At 42.7% G+C, this 14,229-nt stretch overlaps 1 long non-coding RNA gene across 1 annotated transcript in view; it reads left to right on the top strand.

Annotated features, from left to right (window-relative positions):
- LOC311526927 overlaps positions 1–14,229 on the top strand; it is a 94,672-nt gene that overhangs the window by 64,671 nt on the left and 15,772 nt on the right. The gene's annotated exons all lie outside the window — the stretch shown is intronic.

Raw genomic sequence — 14,229 nt, 5'->3', positions numbered from 1 at the left:
GCTGAGATTCTCACCTAATCACATAAATAAAATACCACCTATGGCGAGAGTTGGCAACAGTACTGCAGCAACTGCCCCCTCCCAGCTCTTCACCTGATTGAGACTTCATGGCTTCTGATGACATATCCATGTTACACAGGAGTGGTGCTCAAGGCTAGGAAGGCAAAGGTTAGTCTCTATCATGGTCCACTGCCTCTGAAGTCAGACTGGGAATTAAGACAGCGCTCTGCTTGTTGGAGTTGTGTGTGTGTGTGCGCACACATGTGACTATGCAGCTACATAGGCTTAAGAATGACCCTTTTTTTCCTTTATAATTTTTCCCCAGGTCTACCTTTATTTAAATGTAGGGTTTGGGGCGTTGTGAATAGCATGGTATGATGCATTTAATTCCACTTCTGTCTTGTAATATACATCCTGTACATTATTTACCCCTTACCTATCACAAATTATTCAGTAAAGCATCATTTGGGTGTCAAAAAGCTTCCACTAAGTATGAACTATATAGTTATTATTATTATTTATTATTTTCTGTTTTTATGAGTTGAACTTTTATATTTTCTCTCAGTGGATTGTGCAGTCAGTACAACTTCTGATTTATGTGGTAAGAAACAAACACAAGCTAATAGCAAAGGTGCACATTGTTGATAGGGTGTTGTGCCTTCAGTGCTGTGTGTACTACAGTTCTTGTTTTTCTTGGTCACAAGAGATGACAATATTAAGGAAATTACTTTTGCTGCACTGTAGTTGTGTCTATGTGCAGAGTTGCTGCTGGCATTCTTAGCACCCTCCCATCTATGCTGGCTCAGAGAAGGCCTAGATGTAGGGTGACCAGATAGCAATTGGGACAGGGTGTGGCGGGGGGGCAGGGGGTGTGGGGGTGATGGTGGTGGTAATTGGCGCTTACATAAGAAAAAGCCCCACATATCAGGACTATCCCTATAAAATTGGGACATCTGGTCACCCTACCTAGAAGACACAGTGGTACAAATGCTGCTGGCTAATCTGCATACACAGAACTTGTGGTGTATGTGTGTGGTGGTGGGGAGTTAGGGGACATATTCCCCATCTCCAACTTTTTTACTACTTCATTGATGTCTCTCTCAATGGAGCTGTACTTCCAAAAATACCAGGCCACTTAATTTGGGTGATGACTAGGGACTTAAGTGCATAACTTTAGGCACCCAAGTTTGAAAACATTGATTTCCCTCTCAGTGCAGTTGCTGGTCTCCTGCTTTTTATCTCCCCTTCCTCCAAAATTAATAATGATATGGGGGTGCTTGCTCTCTATATTCATAAGTATCAGGAAAATGAATTTGTATATGTATAGATAGATACATCTGCATGGGATCTACATTTGATTTTATGGCTTTCCCTACCATCCCACCCTACCCCTTTGTATGTCACTTGTTTTCTTAGAGGCAAATGTCTTCTAAGCATAGACTTGCTAAGTGTTTATACAAATCCTAGTCCAAAGGATCCCTGATTCTGATTAGGGTTGTGCCACTGGTATTATCACAGTGTCAGTATTACATAAGACTACTAGCCCTACTTCAGTTTCAACCTTGCAACAGAAAATTGCAAACACAATAAGTGTTGCACCAGACCAAGCCCACAAGGAGGGAGATCAGGATTTTGAAAACATAGCTCACAATAGCTATAAAAATTGCCATGCTGGTGAAGGGTCATCCTTATGCATGAGCACATTCAACGAGGCAAAACCAAGGCTAAATTCGTCTTCCATACTAATTCTGAGCTCAGGTTGTTAGTACGCACATAAACTTGTTAGGGGTCTGTACAGTTAATTCATTTCTCATAAACAGTGAATGGGTAGTGGAACACTGGATAGCTATTGGACCATGAAATTCTTTAACTCTGAAATTGTGCCAGTGGGCTGGGGAGGTGCGGAAGAGCTAGGGAAGGAGTCCCTAATAGAAAGGCCATTCTTGGACTCATGAAGTCATGCAGAATTTTAAACACCAGGTGCTTGTTACACCTGTGAGTAATTGCTGTGCTGTTGAAAAACCAGATTGTTCTCTAGGGATGCAAGTGTTCTTTACTCTGTACCTGGGGAAAATAAATGGCTTTCTCTAAAAAACCAAAAATGTCATTTAGAGCTCAGCAATCAGTCTTAAAAGGTGGTACTTGTCTGACACAGCTATAGCTTCGGGAATGCATCCAATGAAGTGAGCTGTAGCTCACGAAAGCTTATGATCATTATTATGATCATAACTGATGATTATGTTAGTCTCTAGGGTGCCACAAGTCCTCCTTTTCTTTTTGCGGAAACAGACTAACACAGCTGCTACTCTGAAACCAGTTACAGAAGTGGCATTCTCCTCAGGAAGGAGTTTGCATTGTTATTATCATAATTCCTGCAGGTCTGGCTGGCTGGCAGAATGCAGAGCAGCTTTAATCACACTTTTAAACAAAAGTGGCAGAAATTTATGCTAGGAACAACAGTGGTGTCAGCTGTGTTGGATGCTGTTACAAACTAACAATCAGCTGTCAGATATGCAGACAAAATAAAAAGAAGCAGGCCCCTCTTCAAATGGTGAGGTAATGTTATAAAAATATAAAGAACACAATTAAATTTAAACAAACATTTGCACTTATAAACGGCTGCCACAGAGGCCTCCTGGGGCTTTGATAAACACGTTCAGATTGTCAAGTGTGACTGCAGGAAGATTAGATAGAAAGGTATTTTAATGATAGGGGACTGGAGAGAAAGGTACCATCTCCTGCAGGCATACTCCCCAGTTCTCTAATATATAAATTATGTCCCTTGGTTGCTCGCTGCTACCTCTCTACCTCGTACTTGTGCTGATGATAATCAAGGATGCTCACTACTGTAGAAGGGATAAAACCAGACAGAATCAGTGAGTAGTCCTCTAACATTTTGCTCTAATGAGTCAGGTCCTTAAAATAACAGACCTCTGTGTAATTATGCAACAGCAGCTGATATTGAACAGCCTTCTCCAGTATCACAAGCTGGTGGCAATGCCGATTGTAGCTTGTTCGCATTTTCTTACTGTTCCTGCTCTCTCTCCATTGTCCTGATTCTGCTGGACTGAGACCCGTGGTAGCAGAGTTTCTTGTCAAACACTGACAGGAACAACTGTCTCCTGAAGGGCAAGTTTCACATGGCAAAGTAGTTCAAGAGTTCACAGGGAAATTGATTGCAATTCCAATATAATATTTCTTCTTACGTAAATAAGAATATGTATCAATAGCAGGTTGGACTTGAAGTCTCTTTTCCTAAGTAAACAAGCAGAGTGGCTTATACTGGATAAGCAATAGCCATGTAATTTAAAACCCACAGCAACTTTTGGAGGCCAGAAAACGAATGGCAAATGAAGAAAGAATTTTCGAAGCACTGAAAGCATGCTGCCGGTGGGATGGAATTTAATACCTCGGTGTTTCTTACAGGCATTTGGAGGACTCCTTGAATCATCCACACAGGTTGTATTTTCAAAGTTTATGAATTGTCACAAACCCTTTCCCCTCATGGTTTGTTTTTTTCCATCTTGGTGTCCACGTCTACTCCATGCTGATTAGGCCTCAGCTGGAGCACCGTGTCCAGTTCTGGGTGTCACGTTTCAGGAAAGATGTGGACAAATTGGACAAAGTCCAGAGAAGAACAACAAAAATGATGAAAGGTCTAGAAAACATGACCTATGAGGGAAGATTGAAAACATTGGGTTTGTTTAGTCTGGCGAAGACAAGACTGAGAGGGGACATGATAACAGTTTTCAAGTACATAAAAGGTTGTTACAAGGAGGAGGGAGAAAAATTGTTGTTCTTAACCTCTGAGGATAGGACAAGAAACTATGGGTTTAATTTGCAGCTAAGGCGGTTTAGGTTGGACATTAGAAAAAACTTCCTAACTGTCAGGGTGGTTAACCACTAGAATAAATTGTCCAGGGAGGTTGTGGAATCTCCATCATTGGAGATTTTTAAGAGTAGGTTAGACAAACACCTGTCAGGGATGGTCTAGATCAGTGGTCCCCAATGTGGTGCCCGCAGGCGCCATGGCATCCGCCGGGGCATTTATGTGCGCCCACCATCAGGGCCGGCACCAAGGAATGGAGAGGAGAGGAGCATATCCACCAGAGAAGCTGTGGCTGAAATGGTGCCAAGGCATCGCTGCCTGCCACGCTCTTCTGAAGGCATGAATGTGCTCTTGGCCACAGAAAGGTTAGGGACCACTAGTCTACATAACACTTAGTCCTGCCATGAGTGCAGGGGACTGGACTAAATGACCTCTTGAGGTCTCTTCTAGTTCTATGGTTCCATACCATCAGATCTCCCCTGAAATAGTGGGCCCATAGTCTCACCTCTCAACCTAAGACCAATAAAGAGGCTATTACTTCATTGCAGATGTACTCCTTTATTGGCAAATCCTGCCCTGTGCCAAGGCCAGGTATAGAGGAGTGAGGCAAGGGAACAATCCTGGAGCTGGAGAGAAGAAATCCTCGCCCCAAGGCTCCACAGAGCAGAAAGAGAACTGTCTACAACTGAACTCTTAGGGCTTCACTGGCTTCCACACTGCTTGCTCCATCCAACCAAGATGGGAAATGTCTGGTAGATCTGCACAGTCATGGGTCCAGTGGTCCTACCCATACTTCACCTCACCCCCATTCCCAGTTCAGCAGTGCAGGAGAAGTCTCAAGTTGAGTTCAACAGGCAGACTCCCAGAATCCTCTTACCCCTTTCCTGAATCCTCCCTCACTCTCCCACCCTCATGCAGCAGCACCATAGGGTATGTCTGTTTTATCTGGGAGTGAGCATAATGCCTGCATAGACACACTCACACTCGCTGATAAAACAACTAGCGGGGCTCAAGCTAGCATGCTAAATATAGCAGCTTTGGCAGAGACTCAGGCTAGCCACCTGATCTCAAACCCAGGTAGGCCTGAGAGCCTGATCTGCCGCCTCGACTACAACATCCACACTGCTATTTTTAGCACACTAGCTGGAGCCTTGCTAGTGCCTGGCTCTTTACCTGGGCTGGGAAGCTCGCTCCCAGCTGCATTGCAGCCATTCCTCCAATACATCCTCCATAGCAGTGGTGTGGGCCTGGATTTGGAGCAGGGAGTTCCTTTGTCCTGTGTTTGTACATCGCATAGCACCATGGGGATATCATAATAGTATCCAACCAAAATAACATTGAGAACAAGTTGTAGGGAGATAATCGGATCAATTTCAAAGATGACCACACTTTTCACTGTTTCTGTATATTTTTTTTAAATAGTAAAATTACTACACAGAAAGCAGCCAGTGAAGTGGGCTGGCTCTCTGCTTCCACACGTGTTACTCGAGAGAGTGCAATATGTGGAAGCTGGCAAATATTGTCATTTCATCTAGAAAGAATCAATGCAGCAGAATAAAACTCCTTAGAAAATCATTTGTACCTCACTGCTGATAAAACAACTAAAGCTGTCGTAGTTCATGTCCCTCTGAGCTGGCAAGTCTGTACTTTTTCTGTCTCAGACCTGTTAACTCCTTGTAGTGGCCTGCAGTCATCCCTCCCCGTCAAGCTCAGAGGGAGGCCACTCTGCCTCACTCCATCACACAGCAGATAGTCAATTATTAGGCTAGGGCTTTGGCTCTCTGCGTGGGGCTGAGCACCACTCAATGTATAGCCTGAGCCTTCTAGTGGGACAGGGTACTACAGAACTCAGTAGCAAGGCTGGAGTCTTGCAGCTGGCTAAAGACATCTGCTTCCTTCACCGGTTCACTCCCAACTGAGCTGAAGGGCCCGTGTCTTATACTTCCTGTCCCATACCTCTGCTTCCAGTGCGTATGTGTGGGGTGAGGGGGTGCTGGCTTGGCTCCATCCACCAGGGGAAGTGTAGTTCAGAGGCCACTCTGCCTTACCTCGCTCCTCAACTGAACCCTAGCGTTAGGAGTTCAGAAATACATGCCCCTCATCTTTTGATCTTGGTTAAGTACCAATGCCATAATTCCATGCTTCCTAGCTCTTTCACACGTGCATCTTTCATGCATCTTTTTTCCCTCAGCATTTAAAGACTTCATCCTTTATTTCTTCCTATTGGTGATACTATTAAGTACACACACTTAATTGAGTTACAAGCAAATACATAGAATAATGTCAGGGAGTTTATCTTTGTCAATCCTAGATAGATAATTAAATAGTATCCTTCACACTCTCTTCTGAGCAACCGGGACCCTTTAAACAGATATGCTGTTTTAACATAATGTCAATACATTTTCTTGTCCTTTCCTCTGTTGAGATGAGATTGTGTATTCCCTAGAAAATGGAGCTATGCCTAGCCCAAGACAGTGCCTGGAGATTAAAGTAACACTTCCATCAGATTTAATAACTGGGGGGTCACAGAACATCAAGAGAGAAGTGAAAAATTAGTTCTCAGGTAAAATTAACAGAAAACTATTCTATGTGTAATATAATAGCTACAAATGACTGTTACACAAAACAAATCTGGTGAAAAGAAGTTTGAAAAAGCACTTGGGTAGGATGTATATTGGCCAAAACAGATTGGGCCAAATTCTTAGCTGGTGTAAATGAGTGTCACTTGATTAAATCAACAGAGATATGCTGATTTACATCTGCTGAGTATGTGGCCCTTAACACTCAATTGTTTTTGTCCATGGTATCTGTAAAAGAAGAGAAAACCAGGTTGGTTTCAGTACCACCAACATTTAAGTGGACTGAAGAGGCTGTGTTAAGATTTGCTTGGATTTCAAACTTTTATGTAAGATAGTTAAAGTAGAGTGGTCATGTGCCAAAGGCTTCATAGCACAGTCAGTTTGGATTTTATAATCAGCATGCTACTGGCCAAACCTTCAAGGCAAATCTGAGTAAACTCAGAGAAGCCTTGCCTTTGACTGGCAGCTTTTTTCTGTTGCATATCTTTATTCTAGTGCTTCCTCCAGGGCAGAAGGAAAAGTACTCCTCCCTACCTTTTTGACAGCCACCCTCAGCATTCCCACTATAGATCCAAATGTAATAATGTCCACGCTCACAAAGTCCTTCTGGCAGTATAAACAGCCATTTTCCTATTGATAGCTTATGATCGCTGACAAAATCCCATTACAACCATTGGGATGCTCTTCAGTCAAGTACTGTGTAGATTCGGGATCCCATTGTAAGCAAGCCACCTCATGGCAATAAATATTAGGAATATTTGCATTGTAATCACTCTATACTATTTTCTGCAAAATTGTTTTTATGTATATATCATTGCTTTGCTATACAGGAAACAAGATATAGAGCATGAATATTGACATTCATATTATCCATACACTTAGACATCATAAAGAAACTGTGGTTTGTAAAGGCTTTCAATAAAGACTGGCTGTGGGAAGGTTAAGTAGAGTGGGAACAAGCATCTTAGCAGTACCCTGTGATACTTCTGTTTCCTTGGAGACTTTCTTAGATCTAGAAACAAGTAAGAAAATATTATTGTTCACAGTATAAGAACCAGAAGTTTCTGTTAACCCTCTCTTAGTGCGCATTAGGTAGATGCAATGCAAGTATGAATATGCCAATGCTTTACTAAAAAGGCAATTGCCCTGTGCTTCTGTACCAGCTATGGACTGGCTACAGAGCTGGGTTCTGTAAAGACACATAGTAAGAGCTCCTGCTCTAAAGAACTTACACTCTGAAGAGACAAGATGTGCTCATCATAAAGTCCTTTAATGTTCCGCCAGTCTGGCTCCAAATTACCTTAAGTAAGGTATTTTACACACAGCGCCACCTTGTGGCTGAACAGCATAATATAGTATAACATTCCACTAAGCCTACAGTAATGTTCTGTAATCTTAGACCACCTAGGGACAGTTCAATATTCAGGTATTTAAATATTCTCAAAGGTAGCATCTACCACCTTGTCTATTGAATTCCTTACACCCAATATTGTTTTCATATTACTATGTTAACTCAGATGCTGTACCCTCAATATTTCTACCTGACAAAGGGGTTTCAACAGGTAAATTGTACTGATTTATATACATAGCTATACATGTCATAGTTACAGATAAAAGCTTGGTCTCTGTGACATTTGTGTTATGTTGTCTATTTTAATTATTGTTTGGATCAGACAACGTACCATTATAAAAAAAAGATACCGTTGTCACATGGACACTTCCAGAGGCCAAACAATTATAATACCCCTTCACTGGATTATAAGAGTATACCCCTTGTACCAAATTCAGGTCCATCAGCACTTGGAATATCTTTATCTTCAGAAAGTTGAGAAGAAACTATACAGAACAGAGGGAGCATAGAGAAGGACTAGAAAGACTGTCTGCTAGAGTGAGTGGCAGAGAACTGTGCAACAGGAATATCAAAGAAGGGCCAAAAAAGCATAAAGGAGTACAGAGTAAGGGTGGTGAGGACAGGACTATGGGACCCAGGGACTACTGGAAGAGGGCAAGGGAAGAAATAAAAGGTAAGGATAGCATGAAGTAAAGCAAGAAGAGAAACCTGCACAGAAAAGCCAGACAGAAAAGAAGGGGGCCAGATGTAGGCTGGATAAGCTCTCAGAAAGGCTGGGTAGAACAGTAGCACTCAGAAATGATCTGCGGCATGAATGAGCACATAGGGCAGGGCATAGCCAGGAATTTACAGAGAGAAGAAAGCAGGAGTTGGACTTTCTGGAATTCCTGTACTTAAAGTGGCAGATTTCAGACAAGTTTGCCAAAGTGACTTCAAATGATGCAAAAGCGAGGGAGTGATTTTTACAGTGGGTTTCCTGAAAGGTGCTGGAGTGAGGGAACTAGAAACTTATCACCACTATTTACCTACATTCTGCCAATGTGCCTCAGGAGGAACCACCATCAAGGATGAAATGGTAGCCCCGCTTCAGACTCTGTTTATTTCTTGTCCTCTCTATTGCAACTGCCAACAAAAGCGCTAATTAGTAGGAGTGGTGGGGGGGCGCTAGTGGGTGGACACTTGGCAAATACAAATTAGACTGAGCTCACAGGCTCATTTCACATAAGTCATCATATAGCAGTCTGATGAAAATGGCCTTCATTAACAAACCGCCAGCACTACATATGACCTGGTGAGAGAGAAGACATTACATCCCATTACCAGTCACCAAGCCAGACTAAATCTACAGGAGCCATATAAAGAGCCCATGGATTCCAGACACAAAAGAGCTGCAAAATTGTTTTCATCTAGTGGCAAAAAACTATTTTTTTCTCATGTCTGTATGACATTTTTAAACATCTCTAATGAAGCCAGAAATCAGAAACCTTGTCCAACTCGTTCATCTAAAAAAAGTAAGTAATTGGAAAGGAAACAACTATAGATCAACATAGTTTTATATGAGCTTTCCAGAATTATTTGCACTCAATTGTCACTGCAAGGAAAATTAAAAACCAGAAAGTATCAGTTTGTAATAAAAGTGCATTTTTTTCTGAAGCTTATGAATTGACAGCTCTTTTCTTGGTCATTTCTTAACAATTAATTGGCTTGGCTTTTCCAGCCCACTTTCAGAAACGAAACCCCACATTGGAATATACAGTATTTTAAGATAATTTACTTTCGGTAGAGGACTCTATAGGACCACAAAATCTGCTGGTATTCCAGGGCACAGATTTTGTAGGTGCAATTTCCTATAAATGGCTACTTTTCAAATGCAGGCTACATTTCTGATTTTTTTTTGGTCATATTCTCCCACTGTTGCTACTAGCACAGCTCCACCACGGCTAGCAATATGCCAGCCAGCCAGCTAGTATAGACCAACTGCCAACATTTCCCCATTTTGCAGCCAGTCCTAATGTTAGGCAGCCTTAGCTGCCAAAGTGCTTTAGGGAATATCAAAAGCCAAGGGGGTGGCACGTGCTCGTTCAGAGGAAGAGCAGGTTAAAGCAAAATACCCAGTTTCCCACAGATAGCAGAACACATCCAAGCGCATGTTCAGTCTAGTTATCTGCTTGGAGATTTATCTGTTTGGCCTTTTCTCCTTTGCAGCTGCATAAAGAGACTTTAAAGACTTATCTCAAATGAGCTTTGTGGCAAATTACGTGGCTTCCCTATTGTCAAATTAGTGAACACAATAATGAAGGAGTGGGCTATTCCACCCATATCTCCCTTCTGGGGTTCTCAAAAAAAGTGTGTGCCGTGTGTGTGAGTGAAATATGAACAAATGGAGCTGTGTGAAAGAGAGTGAAGGTGAAGGAGCAAGCGTTCCCATCACAGCTGCTACCTGCACTGTCTCTTGCGACCTTGGACCTTCTTCATCCTAATCCTGGAGATGTCACAACCAGACTGAGGGAGCCAGATGACACCTCCACCAGCTACAACTAAATCCTGACCGGGGATATAACGTTTTGTCCCACAAATACCCTATTTCTTCTTTTTCCTATCCCTCTTCTTTTCCCTTCTCTCTAATAAGAGTCTGTCTTAGCTGGCAAAGACTGTACATTTTGCAACACTGCGGTCAGCCTGCGAACAGAATGCTAAATGCAATGCCCTAAACAGCCCCAACACCGGTACAAATTGGCCAGATCTTGAAGTGGCTGATAAGTCTGTGTACCATGCCTGTAGTTTTTCCAGCAGAGAGGCTGCAAGTGAGAGTCAACACCAGAGACAGGAGCTGGGGATCGTTCTATTTTTAATGTTCTTTTCCTTTCCACTTTTGTGTACTTTTGGCTTGTTTTGTTTTCTAGGAAACGGGACTGGACCTTAACAGCGTCACCAACAACAGCTCCATCCCATCCCAACTAACTTCTCTTTTCACCAAAGGCCAGTTAGTACCATCTTTAATTCCAACTAAGTGACACCCAACCAGGGGGGTTTATTTCTAAAAATGCTCTCTGGCTACTGGGCAATGGAACAAGGGACATTGTTAAAATGAAAGCTTTAATACTTTACATTGTAATTGCTTTAACTGCTTTTCCTTCTTTTCTATATCTTTGATAAAAAGTTAATGGTGTATTTGGCACAGTACTATGTAGATTGAGGTCTCTGTACACCAAACCCCAAACCTTGTTTAAAAACTCTTTAGTACTAAACAATTTCAGGTTCACGTTGACACCCTTAACTCTTTGGTCCCATATGTTCCTCTAAATTAACACAGCAGGACCCTGGGAGACATTCAGCCAAGGAACAGAAAGGAATGAAAGGTCAAACCTGAGAAGGGAAGCAGGGGGTTTACATTGATACTTTCAGTTTGGGATTTTGTTGGGAGATTCCAGGGGAGCACCCTTGAGTCCTGGCCTGAGAGAAGGGTGTAAGGACTGCAGGGCCCAGTGTCAGGGCTAAAGATTTGTTATAAGGACATTGGACTGTTTATATGTTGTGTTGGGTTTTCTGTTGCTCTGGAAGAGGAGAGACTTTCAAGTTATTGGGCCAGAGGGCTAAATTTCAGGACGGGAGACCACCACAGGGCAGAAGCGGCTGTGGATAGAGAGTGCCAGAAAGGGGCAGGGCCTGCTATGCCATGCCCAACCACGAGGGGGCACCCCACCAGTGAGTTCACATTTCTACACCCTGGGCTTGAACTCAACCTGCTAATCCAAGATAAAAGCCAAGTTGCCATGTCTTTACTGCTATTTAACCCAGGTTACTTGACATGGGTTAGCTAACCCAAGTTAAGAACACACTTCTTCTTTACAGCATAGACCTACTCGGAGACTAAATATGGAGGGGCCCCTAGTGGAGGGTGGAAGGCAGATAGTCACCACCATCTGGTCTAGACCAGCTCTGGTGTTTCAGCAATATGTTGTCAGAGGGGTAGCCATGTTAGTCTGGATCTGTAGTGCCACAGGACTCTTTGCCTCAATTATGATGTTAGGCTAGATTAAATGTTCAACCACTCTGTTGCTCCTTACAGCACTTCCTGGCACTGAGGGGATATGGAAGTGTTGACCACCTGTTGGGAGCTCTGGCAGGCATCCTGTCTGAGGAAGGCCTAGAGCTCCACGGAGAGTCCAGCCTTTTTGAAGGATGCAGCATCCCCTCCCTCGGCACCCAGCTAGATCCAGTAAGGAAGGGGCCTGGAACCATGGCTCTGCATTCTCACCAGCCTCACGTAGGCCCTTTGGAGAAGTGAGCCCCAGCCGGACTAGCATCACACAGACCTTGTACTTGAAGTGCAAGGACTGCTGTGGTGCCTGATCCCTGTGCAGCTACAGAGTGGGGGATGGGGGAGCTTCCTTGCCTCCTTACCAGCTCCCAATCCCTCCTAGAGTGCCTATGCACAGGCTAGCACAATCTAGTCCTAGAGAAGTTACTGGTGTTTACCTGGAGCAGGTGCCATTCACCAGTGATTGCACAAAGGCCCAGTGACTGGTTAATCTTTGAGCATCAGGCTGTCTGCAGCAAATTGAACAGGGGCAGGGTGTAAGGGAGTTGCCCCCAAACTCATGGGCAAATGGCAGGGCTGCAACTCAACCACTCTTTGACTGCTACAGGTTGGAACAACTACTCTGTGAAGGGAGTTTGGACCACAGGATCTGCACAGTTGCAGATTCTTTATCCCCTCAGCCCAGCCCAACCCCTCTTGTGCATGGGCCTATGCAGAACTGGCAACGAATTCCCTTTTCAATGCACTGGGGAAGTGCAGGACTATAGCCCAGCCACTCTGCCTATGGGTCCCCCTTATACAGTCTCATGCTGGAGTTGTCATAGTGCACACCATCTTGTGATAACCCTCAGCCAGAGGATCAGTTTCATCCATTGAGACCGAAAAATCTTTGCCTGGGGAAAAGTAAACTAACAGAACAGTTACAGCCAAGTTATCGAAGAGGCCCCAACTCCACTTCCATTTGTTGGCACGCAGCTTTGCACACACGTACATATGGAGACCTTGAGCAAGGAGCACATCTTGGCCGACGGTGGGGGTTAAAAGCTCTTTATAGGCCCCTGATCCCACTACTACTGTGCATAGGGCATTGGGTAGGGAAAGTGATTGCATCTCACACCCGAGGTTCTGACCCCAAGTTTTGAAAATATGGCACAGTGTATGATCTATTTGAAGACCCTATGCAAATGTGCACTGCCATTTCTGCAACAGCCAGGTAAATTGTGAATCGAGTTATGGATCACTTCTTTGGTGGCATAATACTGCTTAGCTTCAAGCTGTTTTCACTTACTACTGATTCTGCTCTAGCACTTTTTTCTTTTTGTTTGAGCAGGTTGACCTTTGTTTATATAAACTACACAGATAAATACCATGTAGATATTGCAGCGATAGGCACCTTGGAAATACAGCAGATAGTAGAGAGAAATAAGGAAATACCAAGAGAACAGATGGTGTCTCTCTCAAAAAGAATTCTGAGACACCTATTCTCATTCTAGGCTTAATGTGTTTCCATATGGGATATACTGAAAACATGTTTCATTTCCTAGTATTAAACAGAGATAGAGTTACTTATTACATTGACATTTTAAAAATCCATGTTTTTGCTTAAGGCAGATGTCTAGAAGATATTTTGTGTGTTCACTAGTTTTGTGGTTCACTTTGGTTTTATAAATTAGAGTACAATACAGTTAGTGCACCCAAATACTGAATTGCACTGTATCTAAAGCTTTGTTTGCTATTTTACAGTCTGTATCTTATAAATCAGTTATTTAAACAGACATCTAATTATTTTCAGTCGCAGACTAAGTTCTGGAAAGATAATTGCTAGAAGTTGCTATTGGTGTTATGGCAACAGTGTGTGCAAACTCAAAGAATTGGTAGATATCTGTACATTGTCTTAGTAATGGAATTTATACCAGATTGTGCACATTTTCCTTATATTTGGGTTTTGGAAAGAGTTACTGTTATTCACATGTATTACTTTCATATTAGAGAGACTAGGCGAGTGCGTTAACATCTTTTATTGGACAAATTCATATCGTCATTTGTAATCTAGGCATCCTGTAAACTCAAACTTTATGAATTTGTTATACTCATTTCTTTCTCCAATGTGAATCAATATTGTTACTCGGCACCAAATAAGTCCTGTAGTCAGTTTTTCATGAGATGCATCACTGACCAACAAATGATCTGAGAACTGTATTAGCTAAAATTCAACCATGTTTCTTCCGGATGATTAATCCAGGGTGAATCATCAGTACAATTACTTAGTTTAAATGTAGAACATCCTTTTTATTTCCTATACAAACATAGTTCAGCTCCCAAACTATGACTTAGAGATCTTGATGGCTATGGCGAAGGACAGATGTCAGGATTGTACGGAATGAGCCATGATCAAATTACTTTTTCAGCAATATCACAAGACTGCAAA

This window comes from Lepidochelys olivacea (assembly GCF_965140295.1).
Source record: "Lepidochelys olivacea isolate rLepOli2 genome assembly, chromosome: 1".
In the NCBI taxonomy this organism is placed as follows: Eukaryota; Metazoa; Chordata; order Testudines; family Cheloniidae; genus Lepidochelys; species Lepidochelys olivacea.
This window is presented reverse-complemented; position numbering and strand designations above follow the sequence as displayed.